General features: G+C 37.3%; 1 long non-coding RNA gene across 2 annotated transcripts in view; it reads left to right on the top strand.

The window, feature by feature from the left end:
* Positions 1 to 21,801, top strand: part of LOC129145779 (uncharacterized) — a 43,757-nt gene extending 21,956 nt beyond the window's left edge. For both annotated transcript variants that reach the window (XR_008551819.1, XR_008551818.1), the window contains exons 2-3: positions 16,361 to 16,426; positions 21,657 to 21,801. This is a non-coding gene — a long non-coding RNA (uncharacterized LOC129145779). The remainder of the gene's footprint in view (positions 1 to 16,360; positions 16,427 to 21,656) is intronic.
* The last annotated feature ends 93 nt before the right edge of the window (positions 21,802 to 21,894 follow it).

The following is a 21,894-nucleotide window of genomic DNA, read 5'->3' as shown; positions in this document are numbered from 1 at the left end:
TGAGAAAAGGGAACAATTTTGAAATAAACCCAGAACATTTTGTTCTCTGTAACAAAGGGCGGCTCTCACAGGAAAATTTTACCAGGCCCTAGTGTATATCATTTGAGAAGAACTGATATTGAGGAAAGGAGTCACCCAAGTTTAGTTCCTTTTGGATCTCCTGTGTGACCCACAGTGAAGGGAGCTGAGAATCACTTGAGAAGTTCCCAAACCAGGGCCACAGGCCCACTAAAAAACTGAGACCTAATTGTAGGGTTACAGAATTTTTCCTTTTCCTCCTACCTTACCACCACATCTACAGGGCTCCTATATTTTAATAGAGAATCAGAATGTCAGGAATCAGGCTTAATTTCATGAGCAGTCATTAGGGAAACCCAAAGACATCAGCACAAAAATATTTATAGCAGTTTTATTTATGATTACCAACAAGAGAGTTAAGCAAAATGTCCAACAGGTGAATGGATGGAAAAAGTATGGAACACCCTTACAATGGAATAGTATTATATATTATGTGTAATATCTAATAATGGAATTATTATACACCAATAAAAATAACTGAGCTATCAAGTCACAAAAAGACATGGGGGAAATTTAAATGCATATTGATAAGTGAAAGAAGTTGATCTGTAAAGTTAAATACAGTATGATCAATTGAATGAAATTCTAGAAAATGTAAAACTCCAAAGAAAGTAAAAAGACCAGCAGTTTCCAGGGAGAATAGATAAATCAGTGAAATACAGGGTATTTTTAGGGCAGTGAAACTATTCTGATGCTACTGTAATGGTGGATATATTAACTTATGCATTTTTTTAAACCTATAGAACTGTATAACACAGTGAACACTAATTTAAATTGTGGTTTTGGTAATACAAATATATCAATTTGGTTTCTCACTCATAGCAGATCTACAACACCAATTCAAGATACAAATAAAGGGGAAATGATACCTTGATATGGGGTGGGTAGACATAGCATGTAAGTGGGATCTATTTGTACATCTGTACAATTTTTCAATAATCCTGAAGTATCTCTACAAATAAAGTCTAAATTTTTTAAAACGTTGGATCCATATCTTGTAGAGCAATTTAATTGTTTTCATGGTCTAACTGAAATTTAAGATAGCAGTTAGTAAGTAGCATTCAGAGAACTACAAGTTAGCTATCATTCTGATGTATTAGTCAATGAAATAAATCACAGTAGCCCTTAAAAATATCTGTCTTACAAGAAAAGGAGAGAAGGGAATATATATCTGGCTGAAATATTATTTCCTGCATCATCCCACCCTTAATGCTATCTGCTAATATGATTGATCATTTGACTGATTGAATTTGAAAGATTTCTCATTATGCATTTAGTGAAAAATTTTGGAACTTATACATAGTTATTACACATTTTGTGATCTGGTAGTATTACCAAAAAAGTTAGAATTAAGAAGAAAATCTATTTTTAATCCTCAAGGAAGTGCCACTGTGCCCATAACAAAGTATTAACTTGCCTGTGCACCCCCAAATTCAACCTGTTCACAGCTCAAATTAGTAAAAATATTCACACACAACTGTCAGCATAAACAAGACTGTGCTCTCTGCATCACATAGAAAGTATTTGTAAAAACTGAAACAGATGTGACTGAGTCTGTCTCTACACAGGTTAAAAGGTTTATATTTGTTTAAGAAGCAGTAGTATACATAATGTTTGGAAAAACGGAAATAAAAACATAGTTAAAGGAGTGCAGTTAAAAATTAAAACCCTGAGATGTTATTTAAGTGTGCTTAATATGATTAAAATATATGATAGTAGCACTTCATTACAGGTAGTATACTCCTAAATATTAGATGGGAGAATTGGAATAAGAGAAAATATTATATCCTCTGGGTAATGAAAAAGAATATTTAAAAATTCACTCAGTAGAATTTTACTGACATATTATTAAAAATACACATCACCAAAGTTTATATAGTAACACTAGACATCTACCTTCTGATGAATAAATCATAGATAGGGACTGACAGAATCCTTGAGAGTTAGCAATCACAAACCATTGTCCTTTTATTTTCTCTGAAGAAACTCAAAGGTGGTGGATTGAAGAGCTCACTGATTCAGCCATCAGTAAATATGAATATTGGCACCTCCTATATCCATCTTCAACTATGAGCCTTAAGCAAGTCATTTGGATGTTTATAGTATATTCAGTATATTTATCCCTAGAAACAGTTGTTTTTTATGATAATATGAAATACTAAATGGAATATGAATCATTGTTACTAAACATGCCCAGGAATGAATGAACCCATTTTCTTTTCTGTTGGTGACAATATAGGGTAATTTTGGTATTGGTAATAGTGGTTTTAAGAAAATAATTTAATGGAGCCCTTCCAGCTCCATCCATGTTGCTGCAAATGGCATGGGTTTATCTTTTTCTGCTTGCTGAGTAATATTCCATTGTGTATATATACATCTTCTTGATCTAGTCATCTGTTTTTAGGCTTTTTGGTTGTTTCCATAGCTTACCTATTGTAAATAGTGCTGCAGTAAACATAGGGGTGAAGGTGTCCTTTTGAATTAATGTGTTTGTGTCCTTTGGGTAGATACCCAGAAAGAAAAAGAAAAATACTGGATGGTCTCACTTATAGCAGGAATATAGAAGACCCAAATAAGGGATCAGGAAAAAAACTAATTATAATAAAGTAATAATCAAGATCAATAGGCAACTATAAACCAGAGACACACTACGGGGGGAAAGGAGTAGTATCAAAACAAGGGTGGTGGGAATTTTATGGGCACTATAACCAAGATAAAAATGCACACATTGTACAAAAATGAAACATGATGTAAAAATATATAAAATGAAAATTTAAAAAAATAATTTAATGGATAAAGGAAGAATGGTGAAAAGGTAGAATATAGGGTAGAATTTTAGGTCAGTGCAACTATTCTGTATGATACTATAATGGTAGCTACATGGCATTTGTCAAAAACCCATAAAACTATACAACAAAGAGTGAATACTGTAAACTGTGGAATTTAATAAATAATGATGTGTCATTATTTATGTGACAATGGTAACAAACATGTACACTAATGCAAAATGTTAATAATAGGTGGGACTTTGGGGAACTCCCTGCACAATTTGTCTTACTAAAACTGCTCTATGAATTATCACTAACTTAAAACTTTAAACATAACTGTTTAAAAAGAATGAATTGCAAGGGGAAGAAGGAATGCAGAAAGGATAGGGTGGAATTAAAAGGAAGAGGCAAGCAGAATATATAGCTATATGAAAGAAAAATGAAGTATTGTGAAGTTTTACTAGTAAGGAAGAGCCTGTTTATGAATTTTTAAACTTGAAATTATGGGTATTCAATTATAATGGCATTTGGAGTTCACTGGATATATGTGTTTTAATTTTTATTGTGATAAGAACACTTTAACATGACTACTCTTTTGACAAATTTTAAGTGTACAGTACAGTATTGTTAATTATAGGCATAATATTGTAGATTTCTAGAACTTGCTCATCTTGTAAAACTGAAATTTTATATTTGTTGATTAGCATGTACCATTTTTTTTAACTATTTTTTTAAAGACTTATTTATTTATGCATACAAGAGCTGGGGTACAGGCCAGAGGTGTGGGAGTGAGAGGATTCACCAGAGACAGCAGGGAACAGAACAGGCAGATCAACCAAAGTACACTGCTGAGGAGAGCAGCAGGCAAGTCAGGAGAGGTCTGCTGTGCCATATGGATTGCTCCCTGGCCCGCCAGGGATCCCTTGCGCCACCAGGGAGGCCCCAGCATATACCATTTAACCCACCCCAATCCCCAGCCCCAGCCAAGCACCATTCTGCCCAATGCTTTTGTGAGTTAAAATGTTTAAATTCTATATATAAGTGAAGTCATACAGTTTTTGTCTTTCTGTGTTTGGCTGTTTTTACTTAGCATAAAGTCCTACTGGCTCATCTGTGATGTTGAATTAGATAGGATTTCCTTCCTTTTAAAGGCTAAATGATGTTCTGAAAGACATTGAGTTGTTTCCATATCTTGACTATTGCAAATAATGCTGCACCAAACATGGGAGTGCAAATATCTCTTTGAGATCCTGATGTCAGTGCTTTAGGGTATATGCCCAAAATTGGAATTGCTGGATCATATAGTAATTAATTTTTAATTTATTTGAAGATGTGCTATATGGTTTTCCATAGCATCTGCAGTATTTTACATGCCCACCAAAGTGTGTGCCAGGGTTTCAAATTCTCTACATCTTTACCAACACTTGTCTTTGTTTTTTGTTTTGTTTTTTGTTTTCTTGTGGGACCCCCGCGGCAGCCAGGGAACGAACCAGCGCTGCAGAGGCTGCAGGCAGCCTCGCAGCCCAGCGCTCAACCACTGCGCCACCAGGGGAGGCCCTTGTCTTTGTTTTTTGATGATAGTCAGCCTAGCAGTTATGAAGTGATATTTCATTGTGGTTTTGATTTGTACTTCACTGATGATTGAAGACATTGAACATCTTTATATATTCCTCTTGGCCTTTTATATGTCTTCAATGGTTACATTTAAAAGAATGTTACATTAATTTTATTTTTAAATGACAATATTTATAATATACCTCAATTCAAGAATTATGATCAAGATTTTTAGATAACTAAAAATATGCAAAGGGCATGTAAGTTTTCAAAATAATTTTAGAGGAAGCAGGAGAAAAATATTCGAAAACTACTGCTACAGATGTCATAAAGACCTTCAAATGATATTTTGATTTTTTTCTTTGAAATAATGGTATTCTCAAGGCAACATTTAAGCTAAAAATTATAATCTTCCATACCAATGGACAGCAAACTATACCCTACCAGCTATATTTGTAAAAAAAAAAAATACCCAAAACCATTTTTATTTCAACAAATTATTTTTATTGAAACAAATGCCCATTTATAGTCTGTGGAGACTTTTACACTACAAAGATAAAGGTGACTAGTTGCATTATAGACCCTAACGTCTGTGTGAACTAAAATATTTAGTATTTGGTCTTTTACAGCATTGCCAATCCCTGATCTCTGACATTCTCTCCACTCTCAATGAAAGAGAAATCAGAACTCTTTTAGCTTTTTCTTCTGGTATTTAATTCTACATTTAGTAATGTCATGTTTATAGCTAGCTATTATCCTACATTTTAAAAAAGATACATAAACATACACAGATACATGCATGTGCTCACAGGCACACACACAATTCTGTTTTGCTGAAATCTATATTTAAGTTTTTCTTAAAGTTATTGTCACTACATAATTACTGTGAACAGCTGACACATTTCATTTCTTCCCATGTAATCTTGATTTTTTATGAAATTAAAATTACTTTGATATGTGAAAATACAAACAGTATTAATGTAAGCCTGAAATTTGTATAAAACTGGAAGGTTTAAGAAGAATTTCACCCACAAATAAAATAAAAGTACAGAAAAGTGTGCAAATCTGTACAAAGTGTGCAGCTTAGTAAAATTTTGTAAAATGTAACCATCACCTAAATCAAGATGAACAGCATTAGCAGCACCCCAGAGTGTCTCTGTGTGCCCTCCCAGTCATTACAACCCCCAAAATAACCACTCTTATGACTCCCATTATTATAGATCTCAAGTCCCTGTTTTTGAACTTGATAAAAGTTGAATCATGCGGCAATTACTCTACTGTGTCTGATTTCTTTCTTACATGTCTGCAAGATTTATTCATGTGGTTGCATGCAGGTAATTATCTGTCATTATTATGATTAGTTTTTGTAAGGAGCTGCCAAATTGTCTTTCAAAGTGGCTGTACCATTTTACATTACAACCAGCAATGAATGAAAGTTCCTGTTGTTCCACATCCTTGTCAGCTTTTGTGTTGTCAGTGTTCTGGATTTTGGCCATTTTCTAATAGGCTTGTAGTTGTATTTCATTGTTTTTAATTTGTAATTCTCTAACAACATATGGTGTAGAGCACCTTTTCATATGCTTGTCATCTGTATATATTTTCCTGAGTATCTGTTCAGGTTCTGGCACATTTTTTAAATGTCTTGCTCATTTTCTTGTTGTTCAATTTTGGAGGTTCCTTGTATTTTTTAGACAACAGTCCTTTATCAAATGTGCCTATTGCAGATATTTTGTCTTCAGTCTGTGGCTTATCTTCTCTCTCTCGACATTGTCTTTTGCAGAGCACAGGTTTTTAAATACAGCTTATTTTTTTCATGGTTTGCCTTTGGGTTTTTTAATCTAAAAATACATTTACATTCCTGGGTCATCTAATTTTTTCCTGTGTTCCAGATGTTTTGTGGTCTATCATTTATTAAGTCTATCATTTATTCTGAGTTAATTTTTGTAAATGGCATAAAGTCTATAGGTCTGTATCTAATTTTCCTTTCTCTCCTGATCCTTCCCCCTTCTTTCTTTTCTTCTTCTTTTTTTTTTTTCAAATACTTGTTCCATCATGATTCACTTGTTTTATCACAATTCATTGAAAACATTGTTTTTACAATATGTTGCCTTTGTTACTATGCCAATGATATTTTAGCTGCTTTTAAGATTTTCTTTTTCTCTTTCTTTCCCCTTTTTCTTTCAGGTGGGTAGGGTATTATTTAATCTGATATAGCCTGTGTGTAGTTCCCTTTTATTCTGATCTTTCTTTGGGTTTGTTGGCCTTTTTGATTATGTGGCACAATAACTTTCATGATTTTGAAAAAAGTATTGCCCACTATTCTGTGCAGTATTGTTTCTGTCCCATTCTTTAATTCTCTCTTACTAGGACTCCATTTACATACATATTTCAAATCATTTTCTTTATCTCATGTTACATGTGCTTTATATTTCATTTCCCTTCTTTCTAGGCTATACTTGGAATTTTTTAACTGCATAATATAATTTCATTTATTTAGAATTAAAACTTTTTTAAACGTTGAGGTACTGTGGGTTTGCAATACAAGTTTCAGAAGTATAGTTTCACAGCTTGAAAAATGTATAGACCACATAACACCCACCACTAATTCATAAAAATAAAAAGATTCACTACTGAATGGGAGAAGATATTTGCATATGATATATCTGACAAGGAACTAATATCCAAGATCCACAAAGACCTTATACAACTCAACAGAAAAACTCAAAAATTCCAATCAAAAAATGGGCAGAACACTGAAATAGACACTTTTCCAAAGAAGATGTACATATGGCCAACAAACACATGACAAATGCTCATGATCACTTATCAGAGAAATGCAAATCAAGCCACAAGGAGATACCACCTCACACCCATGAGAATGGCTTACATAAAAAAAAAAAAAAATCCAGAAACAAGAAGTTTTGACAAACTGTAAAAAGAAAGGACCCCTCATATATTGTTGCTGGGAAAATAGACTAGTCCCCATATAAGACTATATCCACCTATATATCTACCCTGGGAAGGCAAAACTCTTATTTAAAGGGATAACACACTCCTATGTGCCCTGTGGCACTATTTGCAAGAGCCAAATTGTGGAAACAACCTAGTGCTCATGATAGTTGAGAGGCTTAGGAAGATGTGGTGTATATATACACAGTGGAACACTACTCAGCTATGAAAAATAGATGAAATATTGACTTGTGACAACATAGATGGGACTGGAGGTGATTATTCTAAGCAAAATAAGTCAGAAGAAAAAAAATACTGGGTGATTTCAGTCATATGGAATATAAAGAAAGAGAAGGAATAAACAGCAAACCAAAACAGGCCCAAAAATCTGTGGATAGAATTGGAGCTAGGGCTGGAAAGGGATGGGCTGGAGCAAAGGGAAAAAGGATCCAATGGTCTGTGGTAGAGGCTTATGGGTACTTTGGGATGAATGCAGAGCGGTCATATACATTTGCATGTGTACGTGTTTGGAGCACATGTGCATATCTGTGTATGTTTACGTGTCTTTTTTAAAATGTAGGATAATGGCTAGCTATAAACATGACATTAATACATGTAGAATTAAATACCAGAAGAAACAGCTAAAAGAGTTGATTTCTATTTCATTGAGAGTGGAGAGGATGTCAGAGATCAGGGATTGACAATGCTATAAAAGATCAAATATTAAATAGTTTATGCAGGCCATAGGGTCTGTAATGCAACTAGTTACCTGTTACAGGGCAACCCCAATATGAAATGAGTTGCCTGACTGTGGGTCCTCACCTGTGCGCTTAAAGGGACTTATAATACTACTCAACTGCAGGCACACACAAAAAGGTTAATAAAGGGTTTAATTACAAAAGAAGGAGAAATGAAGAAATGAATAACTCAGGGAGAAAGAGAGGGAGATAAATTGCTGAATGCTTCCTACCAGTTCCACTGACCTGCAGTCCCAATGGCATACTGAAAGCTGGCGAACAGCCAAGAGGCCAAAAGGACCCCCAAGGCCTACATGTCTGGTTTTATACCAAACCTGGATGCTTAATTCCACCCTCAGGTCCCATCAGTGATGATGGGATTGGTGTTTCTTGGTGTCTCGATGGCTTTGGTCTGGAGTGGGGGTAGAGTCCACAAAACCTGTGTGGAATTTGTCCAGGCCATACTTTTCCCCTAACATCTCCATAGATAGTACCAAGACTTATTAACTGTCAAAGAGTGATCTAAAAATTGAAACGTCAAGGAGGTCATTTTTCTTCTAGGATCTGATCAACAAATATTTCTGGAGCTGATTTTCTTAGCAACAGAGAACAACCCCTATAGCCCAGGATGGACATGCTGGGTCTGTGAATCTAGGGGCCTTCCTATGACCACAGTGGACCACTTCAATGTGCTCTTGCATGGTGTGTGTGGCGGGGGCATTATGGGGGGCTGCAAGGATGGGAGAAGTTGGTGATGGTGGAAGAAAGTATAAAAGAGACTAATTTATAGGAAAACACCACACCAATCTTTTTCTTTCCATATGTGCATAACTTAGAAACTTCCAGAATGGTGCTCCACTCCATGAGATCTATTGTCTAAAATCTGTGTCTACCAATCTGTGTCTACCTCCCTTTAGTGTTGTGAATGAGTGTTTTGTAATAATAATGAAACTCAAAGAGGAAAACCTTTGCTACCTCATCTATAGGGATATATTCTTCTCTTGATGGACCTATAATTCCTGTCAAAGCTAATAGGTGTTCTAAACTCACATCAAGAAAAGCTATCTCTTTGTGTGAAAAAGGTAAAGGTCTTTCTTTGTAAGCCTCATTATCATTCAAACTGATCTTTTCTCTCCTGCTTCCCTCTCAAAGGATATGCCTCTCCCTTGAGGTACCTGTGAGAAAGGAGAGCTTTGGAAATTACACATCTGGCAAACAGAACACATTTCGATACATTTTACCCTGTGGTTCTGAGTCTGTTTCTCTTGGATACCAAGGAAAAGGTTTTAAACTTAGAAAAGACATTATTCTTTCAACAAAATGGGCTCACGTTGACTCAAACAGCATATGTTCTGCAAATGTGATACAGCAAAGGTTATTCTGAAACCATAAAAATTTGAAATCCTTCATTCTAATGAATGAAATTAGGCAAGATATTCCTCTTTCTGTGCTTATTATAACCTGTCTCTCTCTTTTTTTTCCTACTTAGAATTTTTAAAATTTATTAAGAAACTGAAACTAGAAGATAGGAAACAAAACTGACATTTCACCAAGATGAAAATGCATACATTGTACAGAAATGAAAAATGATGTAAAAATATATAAAATAAAATAATAATTAAGATCCACTAAAAAAAATAAATGTTCTTAGATGGCAAAAAAAAAAAAATTAAAAAAGTCTTCTAAGACATTTTATTCAGCATTTTCAAGTTTGGCTAAAGCATTTATTCTGACACTGTGGAATGCTCCTTTGTACTATGGGATGGACTATTTGGCTCTCCTTTGAGAAAATGTCCTTTTCATAAACATGGGCTATGCATGCTGTGTATTTTGCATTCCCTATAATACCTTAATGCAATGCTCGGTTAATGTGACAGTGATGGCTTGTATTGTGGCAACAGGCTAAGTAAAACTACATTTCCCAGAATCCTCTTCCCTATGTTTCTGAGTTAGGGTGGTACAAAAGTTGACATGAACTTTAGAAGATGGAGGGAAAGTGGCAGGTGTCAGGGTGCATAGGTGGACATGCTATAGACAGCCCCCAAGGCTAACCTACAGACCTGGTGCTGGGTTCCAGCTTGTCCCCATGCTAAGCTACGCATCCAGAGACCCCATGTATCTCTCTAGGTGTTCAAGCAACAGCCTTCCCTGGACCACACAAGCTGCTTTCATGACCCTACTCTAGAGACTAGACATTCCCAGCTCCCCAAATTCCCTGGCAAACTTATTTGCCCACCTGTTTGGATACTTCTGAGAAACTGCATAGTGATCCCCTTTTCACCCAACTTCACCCCACAGAGTGACTTCACACACAGCCTGTTACAGTAAATCTCTCATCCCTTAACATTCACAGGAGCTTGGCTCCCCTGCCTGAATACTGACACATCTGATCTGTATGTGTTAGTATAAAGTGGGAGATCTGATATTCCTTTGGAAACAAAGCAAAATGATGCATCATAAGTTTTGGTATGCTAAAACCTTTGTAAGTTATGCTACTTTGTTCACTTGAACTTGGGGTGATTGAACTGCAGGATAATTCCGTAAAAGAAGGGTAAGCCAAGTAAATTCATATTAAAACAAGATCTTTTTCTCTAACTGAGAGACAGTTTTTTCTCCACTAAACTATTCCCAAAATACAGAAAAATAATGACCATGAAAAAAGAATTTCACCTTAGAATTCCTGATTTAGAAAATTCAGATTGTCGGCCTCCCTGGTGGCTCTGGGGGTTAAGACGCAACCTGTGAAGCTATCTGCAGCCACTGCAGCACGAGTTCGATCCCCAGTCAGGGAGCAACACACGTGGCACAGTAGACCTCTCCTGACTCACCTACTGCTCCCCTCAGCAGTGTATTTCAGTCAATCTACCTGTTCTGTGCCCCATTCTGCAGTGAATCCTCTCACCAACCCCCAGCATCTCTGACCTGTACCCCAGTTCTTGTATGCATAAATAAATAATTTTTTTAAAAAAGAAAATTCAGCTTGTAACAAGTACTGAGAAATGATATGAGGCCACTTACATACATTCTTAAATAATTAATTAATACACATTTCCTAATTTGTGGTATTTCCTATATTTGAATTAGTGAATACATCACATATAGCATATATTCCTTTTTGTAAAAGGACAGTGTTAGTAGGATATGTTTTTTGTCTTGTAAAACAAATTATACATTTATTAGATTAGAATATACTTTTTGGTTTATAATGAAAGTAAAATGCTTAGAGATAAATATAGGTTGTGGTGTGGAATAGAAACATAGCTTGAATTTGGCCAATTTTATAGGCTTAACCATCATTCTATTTTTTATGTCTTTGAAAATTCTGTTTTCTATGCTAATATTAGCAGACTTCCACCTATACCCTTTTACCTATAACAAAATGGGATGACCCAGTGTTTCTGCTTCATCTTTGGCAAAAAAAAAGCATTTAGAGAAATACACTGGCATTTGGCCATGTGTACCAGGTAATCAGCAAGCCATGTAAAAATCTTACATTCTCCATGTAATTGCTTTTTTTAATTCTTGAATATCTAAACAAACTGTAAAGTAAGTCTGGAAGTAACAGCAGAGTAGTATCTAACTCTGCTATTCCAGTGGGGTTGGTATTAATTTTTGTAACCTTAATCGAATAACACCAGCACCTCTTATCCTTTACTATAATGCATATGGTACTAGAACAGAATAATTAAATAGTGACCGAGGTTGTACTGAGAGTTCAAAGCAGGGAAAAGTGTCCAAATGAAACATTAGGGCAAAGACAACTGGAGGAAGAAGGCAGGATCTGAGCGCAGAGTGAAAGCTACCAGATCAAGACCCGAGAAGGTCACGAGTATGTATTTTCTGGTGGTGAAGGTCTAAAAAAATTCTGTCTGAGACAGGGAGTTGTGCCTGACACTGAACTTTTATAACCATTAGTAACAGTATTTGGTGAGAGGTAGGGGCTCCATTGAAAGGGTCCACAGTAAGCTAGGATGGTATAATTAAAATAAAGTATCACTCCTGATTATTCTCCAAGGTCATCTTGCTATCATTTTTGTAGGGATCCTGATTTAGATAAAGCTTTGTCCAACAGAGTTTTTTCTTCTTTTTTTCTTATCCCCAATCTGAGTTGAACACTATTCTAATTCTTGGTGCCAAATATTCTAAGAATAGTCTTGACCCAGTCATCATGGCTCATGACATGGCATTAGGAGTTTTCTGGCCTCTAGCTCAAATGGTGAGATCAGAAATTACCAGTCCTGGCTTTGGAATCAGATCTCACTGTGGCCACAGCAGATAAGGACAGCCAGACCTCAGAATGACCTTGAACCTGTTTCTACTTCCTCAGCCTGGTTGTCCTGATATGCAGAACCATGGCTGGGAATCCCTAAGGAAAGGCAAAGTACTCAGTTGTCTAAATATATTTGACTCTAGCATTTTGCCTAGTAATTTAATTATCTGTGTTTGGAAAATAGAATTTCTTTTCTAATCAAACAAGGACAAGTGTCAATGGAAACTAACTGAAATGCATGTCTCAGAATGAGGAAGCATGTTCCCCACCTACCTCCTGAGTCTGATGTTGAGGTGCCTTGTTACAAAGGAGCCAACACACATTTGGTGTCAATAATAGAAAAGATGGAAAAAATGAAGAAAAGGTGCCAGAAAATGAAATATAAAGAAATAACTTAAGTGGAGGCTGAACACAGCAAAAGGGGTAGGAAAACAAAGAGGAAATAGATAACATTCTTTGTTCAGAAAGGCAATAGTTATATTGAAGACCTGGTCCTGGTTAAGTAATTTTTCAACTTTGACAACCAGATTAGATGAATGAGAACAAGTGGAAAGTAGAAAAATACAGCCCTGATTGTAATTAGCTGGTTTTTGCCTGAATTATCTAGACATTTACTTTTACCTTTCCACCCAGTCTTGCATAGTATGTCCTGCAAGAGAAAGGGCTAGAGTCAAATCAAATATTCTGTTGGGAATTCCTGATTAGATAGTGGCACAAAGGCAAAATTAAAGGGAGTGAGAGAAGGGAGTGGGGCCAAGTTATGTGATGAAAACACACACAAATCCTTTTAACTCAATAGTAAAATCCTTGGGAATTTATTTGTGGGTGCTTCTTAATGGGAAGTCAGGCAGGAAGAAAAATGATACTGAACTTCCCTAAAAAGTACGCACATATGCCAACTAAAATTGAACAAAGACTATGCAGGAAAAATAAAATTTCTTAATAAGCTCTGGGGGCAAATTCTTGGACTAACAATAGCTGTACACCAACTCTGCAACAAGGGGCTCCCGGAACATCTCTGAGCTCAATGTGACCAAAAGGTGAGAAAAGAGATGCAGCACCCAATCTATTATTAATGACAGGTCTGCGTGCAAGATAGAGTATTTATAAAATTTTCACAGACAAAAGGAAAATGTTTTCAAACATCAAAGAAGAACAAGGAAGTATTTATGATCTAAATATCAAAGGCTGTGCATTCCAGTTTTGGCAAAGTGGGTGATTCCTTCCCCCCAACCCCCTATTAAAGACCCTATAAAACTGCCAACATCATCAGAGCATATTAGGTGGGGGAGAATCATGGGACACTAGAGCAATGTACTTGGAAGGCATGTAATTATTTGCAACTTCTATTGATAGACAGCAGCTGTATTTGATATACACAGGCACACTTAACATAATAAAACAACACTAACCATGGTACATACATACAAAATCATCTGTTTATTCTTTGTTGAGACTTTCTTTGTGCATATCATTTTCACTGACGTTTTTTGAGCCTGTGAGAAGAATCAAATTATGCTTATTAAAAATATGTGTATTTCTGGAGGGATATGCGTTCCTATAACCTTCATTATGATGTTCTTAATTAACCAATATGCCTCATAATAAAGTATCTAGCTGTCACCAAAATCAACACTTTTCAGTTATTAATAGATTAAGGAAAGAATGTTAATTTCTTCAAGCTCCATTTCATTTGGTCTCATTACTTCAGGAGCCAGATGGTTACAGGGCTGGACCTGTCAACAGTTACTGTGGGGAAGAATACATTCAGAAACACCGAACTGAAGTATGAATAACAGCTGAAAAATGAATCCTTGGGTAGCCGCGCACAATGCAGAAGGCAGGGCAAAAGTTATTTTGCTGAGAAATAGAGAAAATTATGAATCAGGACCATTTTAATTGATGTTTTTTTTTTCCCCTGAACACCCACCCCTTTCCTCTCTCAGCACATTAAATTTTCTCCCCCAAGAAATCAGCCACAGAGGGCTCCAGCTGTGTTGTGGAGGAGATCTCCATTTTTCAGGTGTCTGACGATTTCTCTTGTCCCTCATGCTGCCGGGATTTGACAGCTCTCCTACACTGTTGGTTGATTGATGATGTCAACTTGGAAGAGACAGTACAACTAGCAGCCAATTTTTTCAAGATATTTCTTCTTCTTTGATTTAAAAAAATTATGCCTGAGTGCTTCAAAAAGAAGTCACCCTGAAGGACACCTCCAGCTGGCTTCCTCAGGGTGCCGTGTGGCTGACTGCTGGGGAATGGAAATTGAAGGAGTTAGTAGATCATTCTCTCTTAATTGTTGTAACAATCTCTATGTTGTTCCAGCAATTTTCAGGTTCCATCATTCTGTAGTTCAGTTGAGTGACGGTCAATGTTCAAAGCTAAGAGACAGGGTGTTTAAATTGTTATTTTGGTGAAATTTCTTTGCTTTCAAGCAAGCCAGTTGCTCAGAATACACCACAGTCTGTTATATGTCAAATAGGGTCAATATTTTCTCCTTGTAAAATATTTTGTGATGTTCAAGTGTGAAATGTTACAACACTTACTTTCCTATGCCACAGCCACTTTGCATTTCTGGTCACTCTTAAACACTCTTGTGTCTAAATACCTGCTCCCTAGTGGAGATGAAGCAACCTGCTTTTCTTTTTTCTTTTTTTTTTTTTTAAAGATTTATTTATTTATGCAGATAAGAACTGAAGTATAGGCCAGAGGTATAGGGGGTGAGAGGATTTACCAGAGACAGAGTGGGGAGCAGAACAGGCAGATCTACTGAAATACACTGCTGAGCAGCGAGAGAGACAGGAGAGGTCTGCTGCACCATGTGGGTAACTCCCTGGCCAGGGATCGAACTCGTGCTGCAGAGGCTGGTGGGTAGCTTCACAATGCTGTGCTTAATCCCTTTCACCACCAGGGGGGCCTCTTTTCTTTTTTAAAGGGGAAGATTTATAGACATGTTGAAGTATAGAGCTGTAAACCTGAAACTTGTACAATGTTATAAACCAGTGTTTCCTCAATTTAAAAAATTTTCCCCTTAAAAAATTAAAATATAGGAAAAACTTAAATATCACAGATATGCTGATTTTCGTGCATTAGTACTTATAAGACAACAAAAAAAAATTAGCCTTACAGAGATTTTTTTCCAAAGTTTGTACTTTGCTGAGAAAATAAAGAATCCAGAACAGACCCCTACACTGTAAATCTTAAACAAACAAACAAACAAACAAATAAATAAATAAATAAGAGATGAACAGCTCCATCTCTTATAAATCCTCTTATAAATCCACTTATCCAAATTTCCATTTAGGATGTATTGAGAACTTACTATGTTCTAAGCACTTTTGTTAGGGATGCCTAGTGGACAAACATATTCATCCAGTGATTATTTTCAACAATCTTCAATTTCTATAGAAAATTAACTTTCCCTCAGACACCTGTTTCATTTTTAACAAATGAAAATGTATACAGATAAAAAATATGTTCATTTTAGGATATGTTTTCCTGTAAACAAGGAGAAAAATTTCATTTTGTGATTCTTTCTACCAAGCTGGTGATCTGTACTTTCAATGGGGAGAATCCAGTTCAACAGTCTGAGGACAAGGGATTCTAGTAGATCTAGAGTGGAACACTTACTGTCCATCAGCACTTAACACTTCTCTCTGAAACACACCAGCCTCTTCAATCAGTTCTGTCTTTCAAGTTTCTCCCTTTATCCCAAATTGATTAGAAATAATCTTCTAAGGAAATATGAAAGTGTGGGCAAAGGCTATTTGACTCTAAATGTATGGTCGGCAAACTTTTTGCACAAGGGCAACTTTCAGAAAAAGAAACTGTTCATGGGAAACTTTTTTCTCTCAACATTCCAAGTGATAATAAAAATATCAAGTACCACCGGAAAGTCGTGTATATTCTTCAAGCTAAAATTGCCTACTTGATAGAAGACCAAATAAAATTTGACTCTGAATTCTAAGGTAATAAAATTAACCAGTCAATTGTGTTCTTTCTAGCTGCTTTTATCCTGGGTCTCTACTGGCTCATTGGTGGTCTAGGCCGGGAATAACACTGGCAACTAGGTAAGCAGTGATCTGGGTAAGCAAGGAAAACTGGCAGGTCAGGCCCTAGAAATGTTTATTTGTATGAGGAATTGAGTAGCCTCTTGGAAAAGATCCCATCCTAAGGGAGGAGAAAGACTTATATTCAATTTGGGTCTGTAAACCAGCTCAGTTAGTGGAAAGCAGGCTAGCTCTTAATGCAATACGTTGCCACTCATGTTCTCAAGGCAGTTCAGCTTATACTAAGTTTCCCTCCCAGGTCCCAAGGTCATGTGACCTAGGAGGGAAACTTAGAATAAGCTGAATAAACTTTTCTCAGAAGCTCAATGGGGCCATTGGAAATCCAAAATATCTTGGTTTCCAGGAGAAAAGCATTCTGTCCCCTTGGGCATTGGACATTTGACACGCCTTATGCTCCAGCACATCCTTCTACTGTGACTCCAGTCATAGTGAGGGCTAGTTTGTTTATTTATTTATTTATTTATTTATTTATTTATTTATTTATTTATACAATATCCATCACCCATAGCTTCCTCAGTAGCCAGTGGCAGTGCCAGTGAAGCCTGGAGGCGCCAGACACTGAAACAAAGGATGAAACTGGCTCAGTCTTTTCTGACAGGGACCATCAACAGGAGCAGGACAAGGGCTCAGCTGTGGGACTGCCAAAGGCGGTCAGCGCAAGAAGGGGAGAATGGGAGTTGTCCTTACTACTCAAAGGATCTGATTGTGACTTACCAATAAGAGACCCCCAGGGACTCCTAGAAATAGCTGGTGGAAGGAGGTGGAGACATTGAAGGGAATGAAAGGAGTTCCAGAGGTTTCACAATTGGAGGAAGTAAGCCCAGGAAATGCTGTCAAGTTTTCCCATTTTGCCCTTACAATGATGTGACTTGGGAATTAAAAAAAAAACCAAACAAACCCTCCAGTCGTGTTAAGGTAGTCCTTTGTAGAAAACAAAGAGGAACCATGATTTTTACTTTGTCACTGACTACCAGACACTGAAAAGATTACACTGTTTTTTAACATACCGTGTTAGAATTGGGTACTATTCAGGTCTTTGGGGGATTGTACTTAAAACTCCCAAAGCTACAGCTATTTATTCTCTCTTGACCAAAGAGCCTTAACATTCCCCTCAGCTTCATTAAATATTGGACAAGTTTCTTCCTGACTGTAAGTCCCTGACCTCCCTTTTCTTAGCATTTATTTTAGAGAACTTGCAAATGCAAATTTTTTCTCTGCCCCTTTGAAATATAAATCTTCTCTCACTCTCTAACTGTCCAGAATGCCAGCCAGTCTTGGTTCTGTTGGCCAATAAAAGGACATAGAGTTTGAGAAGATAGCAGTTTAATTTGCCCACAAATTGAGGAGGGCAGCAGACTCATGTCTGAAAGACCACCGTCCTACTCTTTGGCAGAGGTTGGGGGTATTTATCCAGATTTACAAGGGAGTAGAAGGGTAGAGCAGGCAAGGGTCAGCCTGTCCATCCTTGCAACACAAGTGTCTGCGGGTTTTGGTTGATGCCAGCTTGCTTTCGCTGGTGGTCTGCAATTCTGACTTTATCTTCCTGGGGATGCTCTTTTCTTTGGAATGTGAAAAAACATGTGTTAAGCCTAAAGGGTAAATAAAGAAAGGAAATGGGAGAGCTTATCTGGTGGGACAGAGAGAAAGACATATACTTCGTTACCGCATCATTATCAGTTTTTTAATGCAAGAGTGTCATTCTCCAGATTCTAGGAGCCATCCCTTTGGATTGTAATCATCAGGTAAGGTAGCACTCCTTGCTTCCAGGGTCCATGGGAGAACAGGAGCCTGATTTCCATAAGCTCCAATTAGCAAACACAGATGGTCTGATCACATGGACCAGCCTCCTCCTCACGACCTCTGGTACTTTTCCCTTAGGTCATTCCAGCACTTACAACTCAGAGTACAGTTCAGCTTCCTCCCCTGTTGCAGTCGTCTTGAACTAAGTCTCCCTCACATCCAGTACGATTGCTTTTTGATACCACCTTTAACAAGAGCTCCTTTCCCCTGTTGCTTAGACTAATCCTGAAGGAAGGCAAGAGGGTTTCTTTTTTTGTTTGTTTGTTGTTGTTTTTTTTTTGGTGTGGGACCCTCGCTGGTGGCCGGGGATCAAACTGGTGCTGCAGAGGCTGCGGGCAGCCTCGCAACCCAGCGCTCAACCACTGCGCCACCAGGGGAGGCCCAGGCAAGAGGGTTTCTGCCTGCTTTTGGCTCTCCTTGATGCTATTCTGACCTTGAGATAAATAAGCTTACATCTAGTTCTTGAGCTCATACCCAGATTCACAGGGTCAGGGCTCACTGCTGAACTTTTTAAAATGCTGATTTTTACTAGAATCTACCTGTTTCTAAATCTTTCAATCTCTGTTCTGTACCATGCTGACTTTCTTCTGGTTGTAGGTGGTACTTATAAAATACTGTAGGGAGCAGGAATGGCCACTGAGCAGGTTTTCTAGGATCCCATGCAGACCGGGTAAAGGAGTCAGAGTCCTCAGTGACTTTTGCAGGTTTTTTATTGGGGTTCACCAGGCATATGGCAGGCAGGGGTGCTGGGGTGCCGGGAGGCTGGCAGGCCTCCCAGCCCCCAGCAGGTCTTCACTCTGGGCTCTCCGACCTTCTCTCACATTCTCTCTGCTCTTCTCATGGCTCTGCTCCTCTCTCGCTTCTCTGCTCCTCTTTCAGCTTCTATTGGCGTCCCCGTGAGGCCGCCCTTAAAAGCCCAGTCTCAGCCCAGGTGAATGCCATCTACCTATGCCCACACCCTATTTCAGGTGCCCGCCATCAGGCATGCATTCAGGACCGCAAGGATCCATCATCTATCCTGATGGCGGGAGGGCAGAAAAGCCTGACATTTTTCCTTACCCTACAAATACCTTCAGAAAGCTTGCAGGAGACCAACATAAAATTTAACTTAGCAATTTGGGATATTATTTTTAGCTGAAATATCATAAAATTATGGGACATTACTATAAGCCATACCTAAATATTTTGGGAACTGGTAAAAGGTTTGGTGAGTCTTTAGTAAATATTTTAGAAATTTTTATGTGTACATTTTTTATGTGTATACTTCTTGTTTTCATTAGAGGTATTTTTCTTGAGCATCTGCTTCTCTCACCCCATACCATGCATTCTCCCACGCAGTTTACTTATTCTGCAGGATGCCTTTGCACTAAATATTCTTGCTTCCTACTGAGCTATTTTCTAAGATGATACTGTCATATCAATCATAGTATAAAAATCTCAAGATGAGACTTGAAAAAACCGTATTATGCTTTTTGTTTATAAATCTGAGGACTTGAGAAGGAAGGTTAGGGAAGGTGCATTTAGTGTCTCTTGGGTACCTTTTCATTTCATTTCCAAGTTTGATGTCCAGCCAGAATTTCAGCCAGTGGGTCATATGTTTGGGGCAGTAACTGCTTCCCTCTACACATGAGAACTGAAGTAGATATGATGGCTCCTTCTTTACATTCACGAGGAACACTCTTCACTAACTCAGTTTGAAGCAGGAATGGCACTGGCAAGGTAACTTCATGATGATGTGTGAATTCCCTGTTGCTGCTGTGACAGATTGCCACACATTTAGTGGTGTAACCAACACAAATTTGTTATCTTACAGTTCTGGAGGTAAGAAGTTGGGAATCATTTTCACTGGGCTAACATCAAGATGTCAGAGGGCCTGTGTCTCTTCCGGAGACTCTAGAGGAGAATCTGTTTCATTTCTTTTTCCAAATTCTAGTGGCCACCCGAATTTCTTGGCTCATGACTCTTTCATCTTCAAGGCCAGTAATGTAGCATTTTCTCCCCTTTCAGTTTTTTGTTTCTGCCTTTATATATTCTCTCTCTCTCTGTCTCTCCCCCTACCCCTACCCCATAATGGCACCTTATAATGACCAGTAATTACATGGGTCCACCAGGATAACTTCTCCATCTCACGATGTTTAACTCACATTTATAAAGTTCTTTTAATCATATTAGACAACACATTCATAGATACTAGGGATCTGGAAGTGGCTATCATTGGGGAACTATTTTCAGTCCACCACAAGTGGTTTCTCCTTTCTAATGTTGATAGCAAAACTAGTAGAAAAAAATAGGCTGATCCTATTTCCTTCTGTCTTTCTTGCTTCCTCCTTCATTTGTCTTGTCTCCCTACCTTTAAACATTAGAATATCTGATCCTAGCAGGCAGAGTGGACTAGAGTATGGGAGAGGTTAAATGCAGCAATGGAATATAAATTCTGTGTCTTAGTTGTAAATCTATTGTTTTCAAAGGTTTCTGTCTGATTTGTTACAGATCCAAAAATGTAATTTGGTGCACTTCTATTGTCACTGAAATATATGTCAACCCCGTTGTTCCTTCTTCAAAGAAAAACTGGTCTAAAATAGAGGTGATACAGAGGTCATGCCTCAATGTCTATAAATTTCGAAAATAGCAATTTTAATTATTTTGAAATGTATTGCTCTATAATATATCATTTATGGAATTCCTAAAACAAGTTTCCCATGGTGAAAAGAAAGGACATGTAGCCATGTTAATTAAAAACAGAACAATTTATTATGTGGCATTATTTCCTAGGTTTCATTTTATCAAATTCTGGCTGCATTCCTCTAAACTCAGAAAAATTTTGACAGTAGAGAATATTCTTTCCGAAATTTTGATGTCTTAGGGAACAATCAGTAATTTTCAAAAGCTGACACAATAATCCATGTGTATGCATTTTAGCAGAGTACTTGTTCTAGTTCTTTTCTAGAAACAAATACACCATGAAGCTAATGCTCCTATGACAATTGTGGTTCATCTGGAACTTTAAAATCTGAGAAAAGCACTGCTCCTATCACTCCTAATAAGTAGATGAAAAATAGGGTTCTCTAAAGTACTTTACCTATATACATTTTAAAATTTCTCATGTCAAAAGAGACCTCTTCTGCCTTTAATATAAACAAGGGACAAAATTAAATGCAAAAGACTCTGTTAATGCAAGATTGAGATTCTCAGAGGAACATCAATTTCCCCACATTCCACACATTCTGAATATTAAGGTAGCTAAGAGACTAGCTAGTTCTGGAAAACACAATATTTGAGGTATAATGGATACAATTGAAAGGAATGGCTGCCTGGCTCACATTTTTAGCATGTATGCCCACACTGGAGTAAACTCTTGATTATCTGGGGTCTAATCAGTGAGAGTTAGTATGAACCTTGTTTCTTTTTTTTTCCTCTTCCTTCTTTGCAGCTCCAAGGACCTTCAACCTTTGGGAGAAGAAATAAAATGAAAACAGGCAATTTGGTTCCAATTCATGGCCTGATTAGTGGTTTGGGAGATGTGGGTGCAGGGCCAGATTGAAATTGTCATTAATAACAAAGTATTACCTGAATCTTGTTTCTTGAGTAACTTATGAAAATCAGGGTTATGCTCTCAGTCTTAAATAATTCCCCTTTCTCCCAGGACCACAAATGATGATTTTCTCTAA

The sequence above is a fragment of the Talpa occidentalis genome, unplaced genomic scaffold (genome assembly GCF_014898055.3).
Source record: "Talpa occidentalis isolate TD23 unplaced genomic scaffold, MPIMG_talOcc4v2.1 talOcc4.14, whole genome shotgun sequence".
NCBI lineage: Eukaryota > Metazoa > Chordata > Mammalia > Eulipotyphla > Talpidae > Talpa > Talpa occidentalis.
Note: the sequence above shows the minus strand (reverse complement) of the source record. Positions and strands in the feature narration are given on the sequence as shown.